This window comes from Nyctereutes procyonoides, unplaced genomic scaffold (genome assembly GCF_905146905.1).
Source record: "Nyctereutes procyonoides isolate TBG_1078 unplaced genomic scaffold, NYPRO_anot_genome, whole genome shotgun sequence".
Lineage (NCBI taxonomy): Eukaryota > Metazoa > Chordata > Mammalia > Carnivora > Canidae > Nyctereutes > Nyctereutes procyonoides.
The window spans coordinates 20,949,707-20,970,658 of record NW_026575024.1 but is presented as its reverse complement, the minus strand read 5'-3'; the positions used below and the strand labels follow the sequence as shown (position 1 = coordinate 20,970,658).

General features: G+C 46.0%; 1 long non-coding RNA gene and 2 other non-coding genes across 5 annotated transcripts; all 3 read left to right on the top strand.

Moving 5' to 3' along the window:
- Positions 1-4,108: 4,108 nt before the first annotated feature.
- On the top strand, positions 4,109-8,101 carry LOC129495088 (uncharacterized). Of its 3 annotated transcripts, none has more exons than XR_008661455.1 (4): positions 4,109-4,262; positions 5,936-6,005; positions 7,442-7,626; positions 7,721-8,101. It is a non-coding gene; the product is annotated as an uncharacterized LOC129495088 (long non-coding RNA). The 3 variants fall into 3 exon arrangements; XR_008661457.1 differs by lacking the exon at positions 4,109-4,262 and adding an exon at positions 4,282-4,576; XR_008661456.1 differs by lacking the exon at positions 4,109-4,262 and adding an exon at positions 4,589-4,792.
- On the top strand, positions 5,226-5,350 carry LOC129498824 (small nucleolar RNA SNORA71). Its single transcript, XR_008662209.1, has one exon. It is a non-coding gene; the product is annotated as a small nucleolar RNA SNORA71 (small nucleolar RNA).
- On the top strand, positions 6,638-6,770 carry LOC129498820 (small nucleolar RNA SNORA71). The gene has a single exon (XR_008662208.1). It is a non-coding gene; the product is annotated as a small nucleolar RNA SNORA71 (small nucleolar RNA).
- Positions 8,102-20,952: the final 12,851 nt, after the last annotated feature.

Here is a 20,952-nt window from a genome sequence, read left to right as displayed (position 1 = left end):
TAAAAAGCACTTATGGTATTGAGTTTCAATATATTATTTTATCTGCCTTTAAATTTTCTAATTGCAGTAAAATACACATAACATAAAAATTACCATCTTAACCATTCTTAAATATTCAGTTCAATAGTATCCAGTACATTCACACTGTTGTGCAGTCTCCAGAATTTTTATCTCGCTAAACTGAAACTGTACACTTTAAACAACAATTCCCCATTCCACACTTCCCTAGCCCCTGACAGCCACCATTTCCCTTCTTCTCTGAACTTAACTACTCAGGGTGCCTCATGTTAGTAGAATCATACAGTATTTCATCTTTTATGTCTGGCTTATTTCACTTAGCATCATGCCCTCAAGGTTCTTCCATGCTGTGGCATATGTCAGAATTTCCTTCTTAAGACTGAGTAATATCCCATTGGTGTGTGTGTGTGTGTGTGTGTGTGTGTGTGTGTGTGTCACATTTTTAAAATCCATTCACCTGTTGATGGACACTTGAGTTGCTTCCACCTTTGGCTATCGTGAACAGTGCTGCTATGAATACAGGTAGACAAGTATCTCTCAGATCACATTCCTAATTGTTTCAAGAATATACCCTAAAGTGGAATTGCTGGATCATAGAGTAATTTTATTTTTAACTTTTTGAGCAATTGCTATACTATATTATTTTCCATAGCAGCTGCACCAATTTGCATATTCTACCTATTTTAAAGTTTAAAAACTGAGGTTCAGAAAGATTAAGTCACTTGCTACTACAGCTAAAACGTGGTAGAAAAAACGTTTAAGTTATGTCTGTTGTATTAATTTCCTAAGGTCGCCATAACAAAGTACCACAAACTGGGTGGCTTAAAATGGCAGAAATTTATTCTGTCACTATTCTGGAGGTCAGATGTCTGACATCAATGGTCAGAAGACATTCATTGGCACCTGAGTGGCTCAGTTGGGTAAGCATCTGCTTTTGGCTCAGGTCATGATTCCAGAGTCCTGGGATCGAGTCCCACATTGGGTTCTCTGTTCAGTGGGGGAAGTCTGCTTCTCCCTCTGCCCCTCCATTCCCACTCAAGCGTTCTCTCTCTCTCTCTCTCTCTCTCTCTCTCTCTCAGATAAATAAATATTTTTAAAAAGAAAAGACGCTCACAAGACAGGAGTGCAGTTAGTGCCCTCTGAAGGCACTGGGGGCGAGGGCTGCTTCCACCCAAAAGTTGCCAATATATTTTTAAAGATGTTTACATCTATACTCATGAGAGGGACTGTAATTTATTTTCCTTTTATTGACCTTGCCTAATTTGGGGACCATGGTTATTCTGTGAACTGAGAACGACTCCCTTTTTTTCTATTATCTGGGAGACTGCGTAAGGCAGAAAAGCTGGGTATTATGTCTTCTTTAAGGAAATATTGTTAACTACCGACTCATCATTTTAAAGTGCTCTGAGATGAGTCAGGTTTTCTATTTTACCTTAAGGCGATTTTGCTATATATTTTTCAGGAATGTGTTCATCTTTTTTTAAGATTTTATTTATTTATTCATAAGAGTCACAGAGAGAGGCAGAGACATAAGCAGAAAGAGAAGCAGGTTCCCTGGGGGAAGCCCAATGCGGGATTCGATCCCATTACCCCGGGATCATGACTTGAGCCAAAGGCAGATGCTCAACCACTGAGCCACTCAGGAGTCCCAGGAATGTGTTCATCTAAGTTTAAAATTTTATTTTTCTCTGATTGTTTACTCTCTGGTCTGACTGCACTCCAACTCCTCTCTCATTCCTAAAAGGGTTTGCCGCTGCTGCTCCAGATGTGGTTATGCTCATTTTCTGCCATTTTACGTTATGCTTTTGTAATGTCATTGATTTACTATACTTGGATTGGTTCAATTGTCTTTTTTTCTTATTATTTTATGCCCTCTGGAGCCGACTGGGCCACGTGGAGTTTTTCTTACACTTTAGAATTAGGCGAGTTGTTTTTCATAGCAATAATAAGGATTTCTCTTCTCCTGTATCAACATTTGAAGCTCCTCAATTCTCTTCTAAAGTATTTATTTATTTGAGAGAGACAGAGTGTGTGCAAGAGAGAGAGAGAGAGAGAGCTCTCTCATGCTCTCTCTCACTCTCTCTCTTCTTTCTGAGCAAGGAGCCTGATACAGGGCTAGATCCCAGGATCCTGGGGTCATGACCTGAGCCAAAGGCAGATGTTTAGCCGACTGAGCCACCCAGGTGCCCTAAAGTTCATCTATTGCCATGCAGTGAGATGTTATGATCCCATGCAGTTCCTAAATGCTTCACATACTCATTCCCCACCTCTCCCCCCACTTCAGTTTCTGAGTCTTCCTCTTCCTTTCTGTGAATGTCTCTCTGTTCCCCCCTTTCTACAGGAGCCCTTCAAAATCCTGCCAAAACACACCACTACCAAGAAGCCACCTTTTGGAAATTGATAGAAGACTGACTCTATTTATGGTTCCACAGCACAAGCCTCCAGGCTGCTTTAGAAACCATGCTTCCTCACACTCACCATGAAAAATCAAGGGGGGAAGTATCATTTTCCCAGCTTAGGTCCCACATCCAACCTTTTGTCAAAGGAGGGTGGGACATCATAAGTGACATTCCCAACAAGGTTGAATTCAACAGGGAGAGTGCCACAGGGAATCAGGGAGAAGAGTGAGTAGGTCCAAACTCTGAATGTCCTAGCCACTTACATATTTAGAGTCACATGAAAATACGTAGTTTTCTGAGAATGCCTCTCAATGTAGGCATTATTGGTTGGTGATGGTCTGTATTACACGAGGAAAACATATTTTTAATCCAAGTATGCCAAAATACACTTTTCTGACCAGTAATAGAAACTAAATACTACCCCCCAAAAAGAAATTAAATATTACCAAACATATTTTCAAGCATTAAATAAATTCTTAGATTGATTCCTGGATTTGAATTTTAACTCTGATGCCTACCTTAGGGGCAGCAATCTGCCATGGGTCCTGAGCACCTATGCATATTCTTCCTGGATATGATAAGAATCCAAGGCCTTGACTCCTCTTTACCTAAGCCCTTCCTCAGAGTTGCATTTTGCAGGGAGCAATTTTGAACGATGGATAAACTCTCCTCCCAGACTAAAACCAGGGTTACTTCTGTTTGTGATGAGTAGTGAATCCGCTAAGCTCAGTGTCCCTCTCTTGAAACACACTGTGTGTGCAGCAGCCATCACGCCCGGTACACCATCCCATGGGGCCTACAAGGCACCAGAACCAACATGAATGAACGTAAAGCTCTCTCTGCTTTGCCACAATAATAAGGTCCTAAGACTCTGACTCAGGAATTTTGTGACCTCTGCTAACATCTACGACACAGTAGGCTAACGGGTAAGCTTGCAAGGAGGGTTTGCTCTCAGATCATGAATGCACAGTTCTTAATACATATTAGTTGCATGATCTTGGGCACATTAATTAAACTGTCTGAGCCTTTGTTCCCTCATCAGCAAAATAGATAATAATCATATTTACCTTATAGGACTGATACGACAGTTAAATAGATCAAAATCCTGGAATATTATGTGTACTTAAAACTTAGTCATTATTTGACATTATAGTAGTGGTGTCCTTTGTACTGTTGACGGGATGGGGCATTGCAGTGACAGATATCATGCTATGTAAAACACTGGTATTCCCTCAGGCAGGCCCTTGCTGTCCACTCTGGCTAAGTAGAACCCCACCATTGTACCACCCTGCCCATTTCCTTTGTAGTACTTGCCATGATTTTTAATTATTGCATTCGCTGGCTCATATCTCCACGAGAACTTAACAACAAAAAAATCAGGAAGCCTGTCTATCTTCAATGCATTTCCAATGCTTAGCACAGTCTCTGATATGAAGTTGCTGCTCTGTAGATTTTTCTGGGTGGGTGGGAATGTAAATGAACATATACACGAATGAATGGAGGAGCGTGTGGGTGGATGGATGGATGAGAACGCTCCCTAAATATTTTCCGGATGAATGGACGGATGGGTGCACGGGGTGATGGGAAGATGTAGGGATGCTTGCGGTCCGGGCCGCTCGAATTGCACCTCCTATGCACGAGGGGGCGCGAAGAGCCCGCGCGCTGGTGCAGCTCCGCAGACGCGGCTCTCGGCCGCAGCCCACGCTCCAGGTGCCTTTCCGCCGGCGCTGGGTGGGCGGAGGGTGTCGCTGCGGCTGCGGCGGCCCTTCGCGTTGGTCCCGAGCCGTCTCGAGCCGGGCCGCAGCGTCTCCTCCTGTCCCCGCCGCGACGGTCCCGGTGCCCCGGGTGAGTGACTGCAGGGCCGCGCTGCGCAGGGACCCCGGCGGCCTCCAAGGCTGGTGCTGCACTCCTCTTCCCCCCGACAGGAGGGGAAACTGAGGCCCGGGGCGGGCGCGGAGAGCCGGCGGAGGTCAGCCCCGGTTCCAGGCCCCGCCGCTGGCTCCGGGGCGGGCCTCTGGGAGGCGGGTCCTGGAGGAAGGGGCTCCCGGGACGGTCCCGCTGAGCGCGGGCGGCGGGTGCGCAGCCGAGGCCGACCGCGGCCGGGGATGCGCACGCGCACGCGCCCCTCCGCCCCCAGCCGTCGGTCGGCTGCCTACCAGGTGAGCGGAGCCGCCTGGGCCCACCTTGCGGTCCGCGGCGCTCGGGAGGGGGGTGCGCGAGTCCGGGCCTCCAGTCGGCGGCGCCCGCCGGGCCCCGAGCGGCCGAGGGTGGTTCCCGCCTCCCCCCGCTCCTGGTGCCCGGGCCGGCGGGCGGGCTCTGCGGGACCGTGATGCGCGGCGCCCGAGGCCGGCCCTGTGTGCAGGGCTGAGGCCTGGGTAAGTGCTGCTGCGCGTGAGGGGCCGGGGGGGGGGGGGGGGGCGGTCCCTGGAGCTCGGGTTCTTGGGAGGAGGCCTGGTGTGGTAGGAGGCCGGAGGGGGCCGGGTTCAGATCGTGCCTCAGCCCGGGGCCGGCCACATAACCTGGGCTCATCACTTCCTGGTCCTGCGCTTCAGCTTCTTGCAAGTGCGGAGCGTGCCAGAGCTCTGGAGGGACAAGAGTCCTTGCGGGGGTCCTTTGTTTCTGAGGCCACACTGCCCGGCACGTAGTAGGTTCTCAGGGCTGTGTTTGTGGGGTGAATAAGCAGTGGAGGCGATCTTGCCGGGAGTTGGTCTTCCCGTGGGTGACGGGAGGTGGGATCTTTGCACGAAGTGCTGATGGTGCTCGGGGTCCTGGGCTTGGCGGGGCAGCTTTCCCCTGCCTGGGAAGATAGCAGGCTGCTGACATGGGCTGCCCGGGTCCAGGTCATTGATGGTGCAGAGAAAGGATTTTTTGAAAGCGCTTCCCCGTGTTTGAAGGGACCCTTCCTGTCCCTTCCAAACCTGGAGCATTCTGCACTTCCTCTTTCCTACCACCTTTTAGATGTCTCCTGTCACCTGGTGCCAGTGTCGTGCTCATTGATGGTGCAGGGAGAAGATTCAGGGGAGGGTTGTCCTCTGTTTGGAGGATCCACATCCTCACCTTCCAGTTTTACCACGTTCCATCTTCTCCGCAGACACCTTGGGCCTCGGGGGCCCTGTGTGTGCATTAGTGTCATTGTTGGGGCTTTCACTTTCTGCCCCTGCTGTTGGGAACCAGGCTATGTGTGTTACTGGAGGTTTCCTTGATGCCCAGTATAAGTGCTGTGGGGCAGCCATGGTATGCTCCTGTATATCTAGCCTTGGCCTGTCACTGGTTAATGAAGCGTTAATCAGCAATGGTCACCCTATCGTAGAGCACACACTGTCTCCCTCTTCAGAGTTAACTACTGTCATTTCTATGAGGAGATACGTAACGTGTTAAGGAAATAACAAGAGCCAACATTTGTCGAATGCTTGGTTTATCCAATAACTATTGTGTTAAGCCCTTTCCTGATGCCTAGCATGCCCTGCTGTGTGCAGGGACAAGTTCGATGCCCATTCTTGGGTTCTTATCTGTTGCAGATGAGCCCACTGTGTGCAGAAGAGTCATGGGAGTTGTATCAGGAACATTCTAGACCCCAGTGTCCTTGAGGTAAGATCTCTTGTTTCTTCTCTGGAATGTTGGTTCCTTGCATCTAGTACAGTCGTGTGTGGGTTCCTAGGGGCTTTGTATGAATGTATAAGGGAACTGAGAGGTGAGAAGGTAATGTCTATGAGTCTCCAGATCTGCTCCCTCAATCCCAGGCAACCTAGATCACATCTGTCCTTTAATACGTCCTCAGGGCTGCTGCAGAGGAAGGGCCTCCAGGGTCTCACTGGGTAATGAGAGCTCTCCAGGACAGCAGAAGCATGCTGTGATGGGAAATGGCACCCTCATATTGGAGACTCCTGTCCCTGGCTTTGAATCCTCTTGTGCTACTCTCTCAGGGACCTGTTCAGAACCTTATTCTCTTCATTTAAAAAACAAACTTAATCATAGAGATGACTTCTGTGCTGCTTAAGACCACAGGATTCCTATCATTTCCAGCCCTAATATTTTCCCAGCATTTTTGCCCAAAGTGACTTCTCTTTGATTCCCTTTGGCAGGGAGGTTCTATGGGGCTTTTGCAAGAATGGCTACTCTTGAGGTCCTATTTTGGCTGGGTGATTGTCCCAGATTCAATATATTCCAAAGGCCAGTAGCACCTGCTTCTCTTCCTAGGTCTCTCTCTCTGCCCTTCTCGCACCTGCATTCAAGAGCGATCATGGGCTGTCTGTGCTCTGGTCATTGATAATGCAGGGAGAGGAATTGTTGAAAGCAGCTTCCCGTGTTTGGAGGGTCCACACTGTCCCTTTCAAATGCTGGTGCTTTCACACAGTCCTGCCCATCTCCAACTAGTGCTCTCTGGTCTCTGGCATTGAGCACTGCCTTGTGAGAGTCCATGATGGGACACTTTAGCTTGGCCTTGTTCAGCTTGGCCTCCTCTTGTGGGAAACCGGGCTCTGTTTTTTTAGATACTTTACAGGGTTTAAGGAGCCAGGATGAATTCTGCATAATGACACTGTGCAATACTGAGTGGTTTATACTGATTGCCATAAGATTTTCAAAAGGTGGCAGCCTTTTGGATTTGGTGGCCCCGGGCAGCCCTTCAAAGGGGTGGGTGTGACGGGAAATGAGAAGGTATTGGGTGGGAGTGGGGAGAGCAACCTGGGGAAGAGTTTGGCGCTGAGGTGAGCACAAGCACCGAGGAGACAGATGCAGGGATGTACGTGTAATGACAGCAGGCTGAATTAGTGACCTTCACTCCCAGTGTGGGATGGGGGTGGTTGGCGGGCTCAGTGGAAGAGTCTCTGAGCTTGAGCTCTCCCACCATCTCTACCAATTACTGTATCTGTTCTTGCCCTGAAAATGCCCCTTCTTTAAGGTAGTGTTTATTTTGACTCTTCTGGGAGCACTAAGATTCATTTTTAAGTTGTGTTTGGTGTGAAAAATAAACCAGCAGCTCATGCCTGATTAACTGGGACATTCTCATTGATCATTGATAACAGTTTGGAAAAGATGAGATCACATTGGAACCCAAACACCTGTTGTGACCACCTGCCCTGTGGCGTCGTCCTTACTCTAGGAGGGCTGCCTTGGATCTGGAAATTGTTGGAGGAATCCTGAGGGGATGGAGGCACTGGTGCTCTCGGATTGACCTTGGTCCCAGCTGTCCTTCAGGGACCTCATCATGGTGAGTTAATGGGGCTTAGCAATGGGGCTAAGTTGGCCTGTGTTTCTGACATGGAAATTCTGGACTGCTGGCCTCATTGAACTTTCTCCTTTAGATTGTCGTTTGGGTGGATCATGGACATTGGAGTAGCATAATGAAGAAAGCTGTTGCCATGTGAATGTTGCCAGACCTTCTCACCATGTTGCCTCAGCAAAGCATGGAAGGGTTTTTCTCTCTGTGTAAGCAGGCCAGAGGGAAAGCCCTGGGACCCTGGAAGTTTGAGGTGTGGAGCCAGAGATTTGAGCTGGCTCTGCCGTTCCCCCCTGCAGGAGTCAGAATGCCATGGACCAGGAAGACTGGTTTGCTTCGACCTGGGACAGGTTGTCCAGCAGCATCCATGTCTCCCCGCCTTCTCTTCCTCTGACTTTTCAAGAGTTTTCAGCACTGTGCATCCTTGTCCTCTCACCTGCCTAATAAATCTTGAAACTACCCTGAAGCTTGTTTTTGTTATTACTCTTCTTTTTTAAAATCCACACCTCCATATGCCAGCAAGGTAGGTATAAAGAAAGCAGATCATGAGCAGATCTTCCATTTGTTACTCACTGAGATGTTCCACTTAACGTACTCCTGAGCCTTGGCCTACAGATAGGAAATGGGATATAGAGTTTGGACTAGGGGTTGAACCGTCCCAAGTGCTTCTGGGGGCCTCAGGTTTGGGAGTAAAGGAAAATGTTAGAATCGTTGGCTAAAAGACCTTTGAGCCAGGGCTTTGGAAAAGAGTATGACAGTGGGGTGGATGGAGAGGCAGAGTCGGGCTGAAGTCCTGGAGGAGACAGGGGTGTCCTGAGCACTGGGGGTGGAGTTCCTCTGGGGATTTCCAGGAGATGATTCTGAGTAGGGGTGGGCATGGCAAGGACAGGGTTCTCCCATTCTTTGGAGAACTGTGGGGCCAAAGTAGGCAAAGGCCAGGTTCAGGATTTCTGTTGCTGTTACTATAGGTAGGTTTGGTCTTTGAGAGTTCCGTTCAGTGACAGTAATGGCAGGGGTGTGCCATGTGTGGATCTGCCTCACCACTGTGGGTAGGTGCTCCTCTGTTCTCGTCTTTCAGATATGGTCCACACAGGAACTCTTGAAAAGGTGAGGGAGAAGGTGATTGTCCATTCCTTGCATGGAAATTGAAATCACCTGGATTAGGGCTGAGGTCAAAACCAGGTGATCAGGCCTACCTTTGTGAGTTCAGTACATTGATGGCCTCCGTCAAACAGGAGGCATTCTTGGGGCTGAAGCGTCTACTCTGCCCACCAGTTCCGGCAGGGGCCCTTATTTCTGCCTTGCCCCTTTCCTGAATTTTTATGCAGGGGCCTGATATCTCCTACTCTCTCTTGAAGGTCCCTCCCACCACCCTCTGGGCCAGTATCTCCAACCATGGCCCTAGACCCCTTGTGAAAAATGAACGCATTTTCCCCAGCTTGGCCAAAATCCTTTTGCAGTGAGGTTTTGGTTATTGACTTGACATTTGTAGATGTCTTTTCTTTCACCCTGACCAGCCCCTCATTGCCAGGCTGCTTCCTGCCAGCTTCGGTAGCACCGTGCACCACGTTCCCTTCCCCTTTATTCTGTTTCTTACAGTATTCTTAATTTACTTCCTGCCTTGCACCTCAGTCTTGTGGCATCTCTGCTGCCATTTGATCCATGATCTGTAGGAGGGGCAGAGATGGAATGTTGAGGAAGAAAGGAGGAGGTGACATTGCCATGGTTGCTGAAATGGCCAAGGAGAGGAGTGGGGCTATAGAGGTGTGATCACTGACTGTAGCTTGGCCAGTGTCATCAAAATGTCTTTCCCGGTAAGCCCAACCAATCAAGTTGCAGAGGTGTCAGTCATCTGCTGCGTGACACCTCGTACAATGATGGGATGTGTATATCAGGGAGGTAGGTACTTGCTGCAGCACCTGGCACACGGTCTGCACTCAAAGCACAGTTCTCAGTCAATAACTCGTTGACTTTCAGATTGTAAATGATCCTCACCCCTGGCCCAACCTCTTCAGTCTGCCCTTCCCTGCCCTCTGCCACCCTTGCCCCATCTGAGCCTCAGTGCTAGCATTGAAATCCCACTCTCTGGGGGTACCTGGGGGGCCCTCCTCACTGCCCACCGTCCGCCTATCCATCCTCATCCCACGCGCCACTCTCCATGAACAACATCGGCCCCCTCCATGCTTCTGCTGAAGGTTCCTGAATGTGCTCTCCTTTTTCTGGCCTACATGCTTGGAATGCAGTTCCCATTTCAGAGCCTGGCCTGACTCAGCGTGTGTCACTTCTTTCAGGAAGCTTTTCTTGGCTAAACCTCCAGCCAGACTGGACTCTCTGCCCTTCCTTTCATTCATACCAAGTGTCAATTATGTGCAGCACAATCCTAGGAACTGGTCAACAAAAGAAGGCAAAAGAGCAAACCCCTGCCTTCATGGTACTTAACATTTTAGAGGACAGAGACAGACCATAAATAAAGCACTATAACGTGTATTATGCCAGAGAAGGGCTAAGGGAAAAAATAATGAAGCAGAGAAATGAGACAGGAAGTCTGGGGCAAGAGGGGGAGTGGCATTTGAAACTGAGTGGGCAGGGAAGGCCTCACCTGGCAGGTGTGATTGGAGTCAAGGGAGGGCCTCTCACCTCTGGGCTTTCGTGGCAGCCTGTGCTGCCTCCATTACAGTGTGGATGGGATGGTGGGAAGCTTTCCTCTGGGGTACCAGGCCCAGGGAATTGGGACAAGAGGCTGATGAGGCCACTGCCTTGCTGTACCTGATTACAAATGGCTGCTGTGTGGGGAGGGTGGTGGCCCAATCAGGTTGGGATTGGCTGGTCAGACTGGGCTGTGTGTCTTGAGGGCAGGCTTTGTATCTGCCAACTCTGCAGCCCCCTCGGCCCCCCTAATCACAGCTCAGTGAATTAGGGAAGCACAGCCACCTGAGGGCAGCCCTAACCTGTGACCCTGCTCTAGGGCTAAGACCAGGTTTTTGTCTTGGGGAGTTGTGAATATGTTAGGAGCTGGAGTAATTGGTTGCAGAACAGAAACAGGAAGAGACAGAGGGATTCAGTCCCTGTTACCACAGGATCCCAAGGTACAGAGAGCACTGAGCTCCCATTGCAGATGAGGGACCATTTCTAGGACCTTTCTAGGGGGAGGATGATATTCCAATTTCCAAACCACATTTGTGTTCCACAAGGCCTGGGGTCTGGTTCCCCCTGAATTTTTGGGAGGCATGGCCAAGTAACCAAAACTCCTGTCGTCCTCCTTTTTGTTTTTGTTTTTGTTTTTTGTTTTGTTTTGTTTTTCATTAGCTTACATTTACCACCACTGTGCCATTACTAGAGGGAGCCAAATGAGCCTCTGCCCCTAACAGCTTGAAGGATACAGTGACAGACCCATGTAAGGAGTTCTGTCAGCATTCAAGGTTGAGGACGGAGACCAGTGATGGTCTTGACAATGTGCACCAGGAATAGCTCACAGAGGCCTCTCCGTCCCCTTAACTACAACTGCCATGTCACCAGGATACCTAACTACACCTGCCCTGGAAAGCAGCCTAGTGAAATCATTTAGAACCTATTGCATTTCTATGGTGTCCCTTAATCACTGTGGGGCATTGAGCACGTTCTTTTGCCTCCTTGAGCCTCAGTTTCTGGCTCTGTAATTTGACCATCAGCACCTATCCCTGACAGTAAGGATGAAATAGGGTGATGCATGTTAAATGCTTAACACAATACCTGCCTCATACTGTGTGCTCAATAAATGTCAGCCGTTTCTATTGGATGAGCACATCTAGCTTATTGATGGTTAACAGGAAAACAGATATGTCATTATGACAGACTCATCTGTTAATGTGACACCACCAACACTTTCTTCTCTGCTAACTTGCAGATATCCTAGTAGGACTGGTGTTAATCATCACCACAACTGATTGAACTTTGATTAAATGCCACGTACTGTACTAAGTAAGCCTATAGATATAATTACCTCATTCCATCTTCACAACAACCCAGTGAGGTAGATTTCATTATCTTCATTTTATAAATGAGGAAACCAAGGCTCAGAGAAACAAAGGGACCTGTCTTCTAATGAGCGGCTCAGCTGGTTTTCCATTGCCTGCTGTATTAAGTAGTGAAAAATGTTGCAGGCTGATTTCATAAATAGCATGAGCATATCAGGTTGTCAGATGCTTGTTTGTGCTGGAAAACGAGAAATTTAGGGTATGTTACTATTCTATCCCATCTGTTTCACATTGCCCATTTCCCAGTCTTCTAAAATATTCCCCATCTGAATTGACAGTCTTTGGGATTGAACTTGCGAATCTGACATGTACAGAAACAATAGACATGTTTCAGCCAACCCCAAAATATCAACTGTTGTTGATCTTTACTATTGCTGCTTTTTTTTATTAGAGACCTTACATTTACCACCACTGTGCCATTTCTGTAGGAGAACAGAGCGCCAGAAGAATGAAGTTTCACTTGTCCATTCAAAAAATTATTTGTCAGGCACTGTGCTAAGAATAGAGATACAGTGATGAAAAAGAAAGTTTCTGCCTTCAAGAGGATCACACACAAGTACATATGATAGTAAGTTTTATTAATCCACACCCCACATGTCTATGAACAGTCACCGTGTGCTGAGTCTTGCTGTAAGCTGGGCATACAGCTTCGACCAAAGCAGAGGAGGGTCTCATGGAGCTTATGGTCTAGAATAGCACCATCCAATAGAAACATAATGCCACCCACAAAGGTAATTTAAAGTTTTCCTAGTAGCCACTTAAATAAAAAGAGGATGACATTTTAATAATGTATTTTATTTAACCCACTATATCAGAAAATATTGTCATTTCAATATATAACCAAAATTACTGATGAGATATTTTACACTTTTCCCCCAACTAAGTCTTTGAAATCTGGTGTATATCTTATGCTTAGAGTACATCTAGGTTTAGATGAAGCACATTTCGAATGTTCAATAACCACATATGGCAGGTGGCTACCTTACTGGAGAGCAAAGATCCAGGTGGTGAGGGGTTCAAGGCTAATTCCATGCAAGAAGAGTGTTCTGAGGGCAACTCCTTAACAGGAAGGCTGCTGCATTTTGAAGAGTTTTTTAAATATTTTTTTTATTTATTTATGATAGTTACAGAGAGAGAGAGAGAGAGAGAGAGATGCAGAGACATAGGCAGAGGGAGAAGCAGGCTCCATGCACCGGGAGCCTGATGTGGGATTCGATCCCGGGTCTCCAGGATCGCGCCCCGGGCCAAAGGCAGGTGCCACCCAGGGATCCCCCATTTTGAAGAGTCTTAAAGAAGCTGCTCTCACCTAGGTCCCCCATTCTCTAGTATCTCTCCTGGGGATCCTACATCCTGGCAGAGTAAGGCCGAGTATATATTAGGTATGCCTAGTGGAGTCCTCGCATCATAATCCAGAGCCTTCCATAGTGCTTCTCTAGCACAAGCCCCACCTCCTGGGTTAAGCTGAGTGTGTCCGAGGTTGTTCATACTTACTACTTGTTTACTGAGCACCTACTAAGCATCAGCTTCTGCATTAAGCAATGGGAACACACACCAGTAAACATAGGCAGTTGTAAGCTCACAGCCCTGTCGTGATAAATGAATAACCCACAAAAGAAGAAATCATCACAGACTATAACAAATGAGGACAAATGAAAGTTGCTGTGGAACTAAATGGGGACACCTGAGATCTTGGGAGGCATTCAGAGAAGGTCTCCCCAAGCAAGTGGAGTTAACTGAGCAACAGAGGAGTGGTTCATGTGCAAAAGCAGTGTGGGGGACCTAGGGGGGAGTTGGAGGAGGGCCAGCGTGGATGGCATGCAGGGCTGAGGACCAAGCATGGAGTGAGTGTAAGAGTGCTAGCTTCATGCCACACGCACCTAGTTCAACCTACTGGGGTGACTTGGGTGACAAGAGTCACCCTCTCTGGGCCTCGTTATCTCCCTTAAAGGGATGCAGTGAAGACTTATGAATACACCTGATACAGCAGATACCCTGATTCATTATTAAAATATTGACCTCCGCTATTATTCATTGATGGTTCTTCTGCACCATATCAAGAGGATGGCCAAGTTTTGTATTTGTTTCCTTGTCTTAGGGACATTGGGGCTGAATGCTCCAAAGTAGTTTTTAGAGTAGTAGAGACAGACACTTCCCTTTATTTTCCCCCTTACTTTATTTTTACTAGAAGATTTGAATGATACAAGTAACAGACTTGAGTTTTAAAAATAAATCTTTTCTTTTGGAATAATTTTAGAGTTATGGAAAAGCAAAAAACCTAATACAGAGACTTCCTGTATGCCCTTCACCCCACTGCCCCTAAGAAGCACATGGCTATTATGTAGCTGGAGTATATTTGACACAATAAAGAAATTAATATTGGCACATTACCATTAACTGAACACGAGACTGAGTTTGGATTTCACCAACTTCCCCTGTAACACCCATTTTCTGTGCCAGGATCCAATCCAGAACACCGTGTTACATTTTGTCATGGTGTATCCTCATCTCCTCCAAGCTGAAACAGATTCTCAGGTCTTTCCTTGTTTTTCTAGACCTTGACAGTTCTGGAGAATGTTAGTATTTTGTAGAGTATCCCTCAATTTGCATTTCTTTGCTGTTTTCTCATGACTAGAATGGGGTTATGGGTTTGGGTAAAGAATATCAGAGATGAAGTTCCCCTCTCATCACATGTCAGGGGCACATGATATCAACATGAGTTATCACTAGTGATGTTAACCTTGATCATTTGCCTAAGGAGCGACTGCCAGACTTCATTGTAAAGGTACTGTTTCTCCTTTTTCAGATCCTGGTCTTTGGAATATAAACTTGATTTTTTAAAAAGATTTTATTTATTTATTCATAGACACACAGAGAGAGGGGCAGAGACACAGACAGAGGGAGAAACAGGCTCCACGCAGGGAGCCCGATGTGGGACTCGATCCTGGGTCTCCAGGATCACACCCCAGGCTGCAGGTGGCGTCAAACCACTGCGCCACCGGGGCTGCCCCTAAACTTGACTTTATTTTTTTTTATTATTTATTTTTTTTAAATTTTATTTATTTATGATAGGCACACAGTGAGAGAGAGAGAGAGAGGCAGAGACACAGGCAGAGGGAGAAGCAGGCTCCATGCACCGAGAGCCCGATGTGGGACTCGATCCCGGGTCTCCAGGATCGCGCCCTGGACCAAAGGCAGGCGCTAAACCGCTGCGCCACCCAGGGATCCCTAAACTTGACTTTAATACATATTTTAGGAAACATGTTTAGAAATCTTTGCCCAAAGGTGAGAGAGTATATATTTTCCTCAAGCACATTTGGAGCATTTCTAAATATTGACCACGTTGTATGCTGCAGAGCAAATTTCACATACCAATGCATCAGTATCATATGGACTACAATATGTAAAGACATAAAACTAAAACAAGTTTTTGAGAATACTCAGACTTGAATGAAATGAAAATGCTATATATCAAAACTTGCGGAATGCAGCTAAAATAGTACACAAGGAGTTCATAATCTCGAATAATTTCTTTGGGATTTTCTACCAGTAAGGGAGCATGTGATCCATCACACAGGAGACTCACCTGTTTTGACTCTTGTAGACAGGAATTAAGAGGGTTCAGAACTCCCCAGTGTTCTGGTCTTTGGCACTCCTTCAGAGCTGTGAGGGAACCAACTTTATTAGGGAGGTGGTTAAGGGTCAGGACAGATTCTTTGAACTCCCTCGAAATGGGCTCACCAAGGGCCACTCTTCACCAAAGAAGGATGTGCTAGGAAAACCTGTCCTCCTTTTCTTTCCATTTTCTATGGTATTGGCTCAGCCAAGCATCCCCAGCATCTCTGCTTCTCAACAATAAACTATGATGTGAATGGCTCCTGTGAATTGTACAGTGCACGACTATATGTGGTTGTCCTGCCTACGCTTGGTGGAAGATGGATGGGGACGTGCCCTGGGATAAATCCAGCATAAGTATCTCACCATATGCAAAAAAACAAACAAACAAACAAACAAAAAACCAAACCAGACCAAAACAAAACAAAACGTGACTGACTGTGAAATCAGAAGTCCACATACAGAGAGAGGCAGAGATGCAAGACAGGGAATTTGGTGGAATCCCAGTCCCTGGTGCTTGTTGTGTTGGCCCAGCTTGACCTCTGCCCCCCCCTCAGCTGATTCTGTAAGTTTCCCAAAAATTATTTCTTTTGGAAGCATATGTCAGGTTTCTGTCACCAATGCATCCTGGAGAAAAGTCCATTTTTTTTCCTTAACTTGCCCCCAAAAGGGGCAAAAGGGCAAGGGCAGTTATCAAGGTGTTCCATGGAAGGCTTGAATGAGGCACTCTGGGCATTTTGCTTATCCAGGCTGACTTTCCCCTGTATGATACTTGCCCGCCTAACCAGATTCCAGCAAATAGGCAGCATGTCAAGTTTTCAAAATAAACAAATTGTGATGGCTCTTGCTCACAGCTTTCAGACACAACAGTCCAGCCTCAGTGGCTCACCCTTATTTGGTCACAAAATTTATTTCCTGGTCTTAAAAATAAAAGAGGAGGCATATTCCCTCCAAGCAGGAAGGAGTATATGTATAATTTGGGCCTTTTGACGGGAGGGGATGTTCTGGGGCACAAGCAGCTACTCCAGTGAGGCCCAGGTTGGCAATTAAGATTGCCTTGAAAATGATGCTCTCAAGAGTGAGAAGAGGAGGAAGTGAGCCCAGGGACTTGAGGGGGCTACTAGAGGAGGGGGGCCAAGGCAGGCCTAATACGTGCAAGGCCTTGAGCAAATGTTTTTTGCATAGCTCCTGTCTATATAAGCAAGTTGCTTAAAGATATATCACAGGGGCCCCTGGGTAGCTCAGTCAGTTAAGCGTCTGCCTTCAGCTCAGGTCATGATCCCCGGGTCCTGGGATTGAGCCCTGTATCGGGCTCCCTGCTCAGCGGGGAGCCTTCTTCTCCCTCTGCCTCTACCTGCTGCTCCCCCTGCTTGTACTCTCTCTCTGTCAAATAAATAAAATCTTAAGAAAAGATATTTTATAAAATTCATGGGCCCACGTGGAATATAGTGATTCATTGGTGGTGATTTAGAATAATGGGTAGGGAGGAGATGTTGGGACTGTATTTATTGTCCTATCAGGGCACATGAAGATTCTTGGTAGTATCCAGGCACCATCTCTTCCAGTTCAAGTCCAAGAACCATCCCTTCCTATTTCTTTTTTATGGTAAAATGTGCCATTATTGCTTAATTTCATATTTCCCACTGCCAGAAAAGGTATGCTATTTGAAACCTGTTAGCACTGAAGCAATATGACCTAACTTTGTAGTCTTCTAATACATTTATTTAATGCTTGGTATATTATTACCCATGACACTACATCATCCATGAGTGGTGGTCTCCATCTACTGGCTTCCAAGGACTCAGAGATTTTTACTGTGCCTCATTGATGAGAACTACAAATACAAATCTTACCTGGAATCTGTAGGAAAATGTGAATGATAATTTATTTTCTGGTCATGTTAAATTTACCTTTTGGAATATTGTTTCATAAACATGAATGACACATATTCCAGTCATGTCTTGAGCTCCTTAAGCAATAGTCACTGTGTTCCTACAATGTGATTGCTTTCAGTGCTGGCCACACTCCCCTTCCACCACCACCAGCAGGGAGCACAGGGAAGGGGTCTGCAAGAAGAGCAATCCCATTCATACAAGCTACATCCACCCTTGTCTACATGGCTTAAAGCGATGAGAGCACATACCATCACGTCCATCACAGGCAAGAAAGTACATTAATGGGAACACCATACTGCTATTGCAGAGCAAAAATTCAAGAGTTATCAGAGGAGAAGGGCACAGCAACTCGTGCCAAAGGAGGTGAGGTGACCACCCTGGGGGCCAGCTGAGGAAGGGACTGCAGAGTACACAGAGTACAGGATCCCTGCTGCCACCTGCCCTATAGTCCTGGCTGCAGTAGGTCAGGGCAGTATCATGATCTGAACACAGAGGTGTGAACCTACATTTGGGCCCACATCATGCAACTCAAGCCCAAGCATCTACAGTGCACTGTTGGTAGCTCAGAGTCCTAAATTTACTGTGGCTTCAGTGTGAGTGAAAATCACCAAAATCAGCATGCCAACACTATTTTGGCAGCCTAATGTCATACAAGCTGGTGAAAGAAATTCTGCACCAGCCAGCAAGAGTGAGTTCCTTGCCAGGCTGTCCTCCTGGAACCAGAACTGGTCATGAGACTCCAGAATGATTCCATATATGTAAGTCCTGGAGCTCTTCAAGGTGTCTGGTCAACCTTACAAACAAGTGATGGGGGGGGGTGGAGGCACAGTGGTAAGACAGAAGCTGAAGGGCTCTTCAAAGAGAAGAAATAAAGAATGAGATGCACAGGGAATGGACTTGGACTGGGGGTGCATCACCCTGCCTGGATGGCACTTTTGGCTCTGGCTAGTCTCATCCACTGGAGTGAGATTTAGAAAACTTCAAGATTGAAATTTCCAGCTAACAGGCTCCATATGGGGCCTGGTCTGATTTGAGGCACCATACCAAGGTCACATTGTTGACCTTGGAGGGACACTTGGAAAAGTTTAAGGAATACTGATCTTATTTAGTGCACTTTAGTGCAGCACTCCTCGAGGCAGATGGTCTGGGGCAGGGAACCTCTTACCTAGGTCTAATGATGGTAGTACCACTGGCCACTGGATATTACTCATTAAAACTTAACAGTAGAGCAAGAAAGTGGCTAGATGCAAGAAAGTGGTTAGATGCCAAGCCAATGAATTTTCCATCCACCACCCCCACATCCACCTAACAAATGTTTACTGAGTACCTACACTGTGCCAGTACCATATTAAGTTCAAGAGAAATAGAAGTAGGTCTTCCCAACCATTATCTACCCCAAACTAGTTCTGTATATTTTGAAAAAGAAGGAAAAGAAAAAAAATTGGCTACAGATGACATACCTCTCCTACCTCTTTTAATAACTTTTCTCAATTATGGCTCTTGAAAGTGTTTTAATTACTATGAATGCATACAATATACCCCAAAAATTAGTGGTTTAAAACAATAAAAATACTTATTTTGCTCATAATCTCTTTTGGCTGGGCTCAAAATGAGTATGTTGTCTCTGCTCTGCTTGGTATCAGGTAGGTTGGCATGAAGTCTGGGGACTGGAATCATCTGAAGGCTTCCTTGCTCACATATCTGGCCACTTAATGTTTCCAGCTGAAATATTAGCTCATGCTCTCTGAGGGAAAACCTCCACATGGTCTCTTCATATGGCCTGGGCTTCCTCCCAACATGGTGACTGGGTTCCAGGATGAGTATTGGAAAAGGCGGTAAGCTAAGTGGAAGCTGTATCCTCTTTATGACCTAGTCCCAGAAGCTACATAGTATTCCTTCTGCCACATTGGCCAGGACAGTCACAAACCAGACTCAAGGGGAGGGAGCATGGATCCCCTTCGCCAGTGAGAAGAATGTTTCTTACATTGTAAGACTTGTAGGATGGGTTTCGTGTATATTTGTGTATATGTATGTGTGTGTATGTGTATCTATCTATCTATGTGATCAACTTTGGGGGAAAAAGTCTGCCAAAAAAGGTTAATATAATTCCAGTTTTCCTTTTTCGAATGCAATACCTTTTAATACACAGCAAATGGGTACATAATACAAGGTGAGGTTTTGACATAACAGTTTCAGATAAAGACACTCCCCAAATTTAATCTTCTCTTCTAGTTAGAAATTATGATGTGGAACATGTTCGAATTAGGCACTGTATTTGGAGAAACCATAAGGTTTCCCTCTGTATGGCATTTCATGTTTCCTCAGTCTGTTTTGTGTACACACTTTCCTCACATGTTCAAAGTGTCATGTTTAGTCCTCTCCCTCCCTTGTGTGTGTGTGTGCGCGCGCGCGCGCAGGTTATAACTTTATCCTCATGCTAGTTTAAGAGAAGCCTTCAAAAATTAAAAAAAAATGGTAAAGAAAAAGGTGCAGAAATGTATTACCTTTAAAGAATGACTCTTGGGTCACCTGGTTGACTCAGTCAGTAGAGCCTCCAACTCATGATCTCAGGATCATAAGTGCAAGCCCCACATTGGGTATGGAGCCTACTTAAAAAATAAAGAATGACTCTCTTGCATCTTTTCTCCACCAACTCCCACTGAATGTTAAATCTTATCTTCCTGACCAGTACAATAGTCCTTACACTTTGGATTTTATGTAAAAGCCATGCTCTTCACTTAAAATTATTTGTTGCTTATATAATTGTTGTTTGCTTTATTCCATAGATATATTTTTTCTGTAAAAATACTTAGGTGTCTTGGGTTGGAATTGAACATGTTTTTTGTTTTGTTTTGTTTTCCCATTAAAATTAATGGAAATATATTCTTTCATTTAACAGCTTTCACTTAGAGTCAGAATTTTTAGGAATGAATTGAAGCCACCAGGTGGGAGACAGACATATTTTCATTATCTTCCCAGGAGCTTTCAGACAGCTTCCTAGTCCTGTGTCTATCACTTTCCCAATTCCCATAATCTGTTCCAATTTGTCACACTCATTATCAGCCCCTTACCAGTCTAAGGCATTCAGTATTTATTATGTTAGAAATGAGTCTGGTTGAAAGTAACATATAAAGAAAAGAAAATAAGTAACACATAACTCAACAAACTGTGTTCTAAATAAGATTTTCCCCCCTCTCATAAAACAGGAAGGCAGCTCAAGGTTTGTGCAGCTGCTTGAGTATGTCCTAAAGAACCAGGTTTGTCTTTCTGTTCCACTTTCCTTAGCACAGTCCTCCTCATGGTCTCAAGATGACTGTGGCACCTCCAGGTATTGTGCCTGAATTCCATAAATGAAGAAAGAGAATGGGAAGTAAAGGTCTCCAAAAGCTTCCTTTTTATTCCAGGAGGGAGGCTCTCCCTTAGGACTTCTGCCTATATCTTATTGGCCAGAACTTCATTTGGTTGCTACTTCTAGCTGTAAGGGAGGTTGGAAACTATATACTTTGCTTTTTAGTCTCCAGTTCTGAAAGGCGAGGGATAAGTGGTTGGAATAGATATTGAGTGAACCTCTTATAGTGTTTGTCGCACTTTGTTTAATTGATATGCATGGCTTTGATCCACAAAGTGTCCTGGATATACAGCCCCATTCCTGTCCTGGAACATCCTTTTTTTTTTTTTATTAAAGTTTTTAAAAATTTATTTATTCATTCATGAGAGACACAGACATAGGCAGAGGGAGAGGCAGGCTCCTTGCCAGGAGCCAGTTGGGGGCTTAATCCCAGGACCCCAGAATCAGG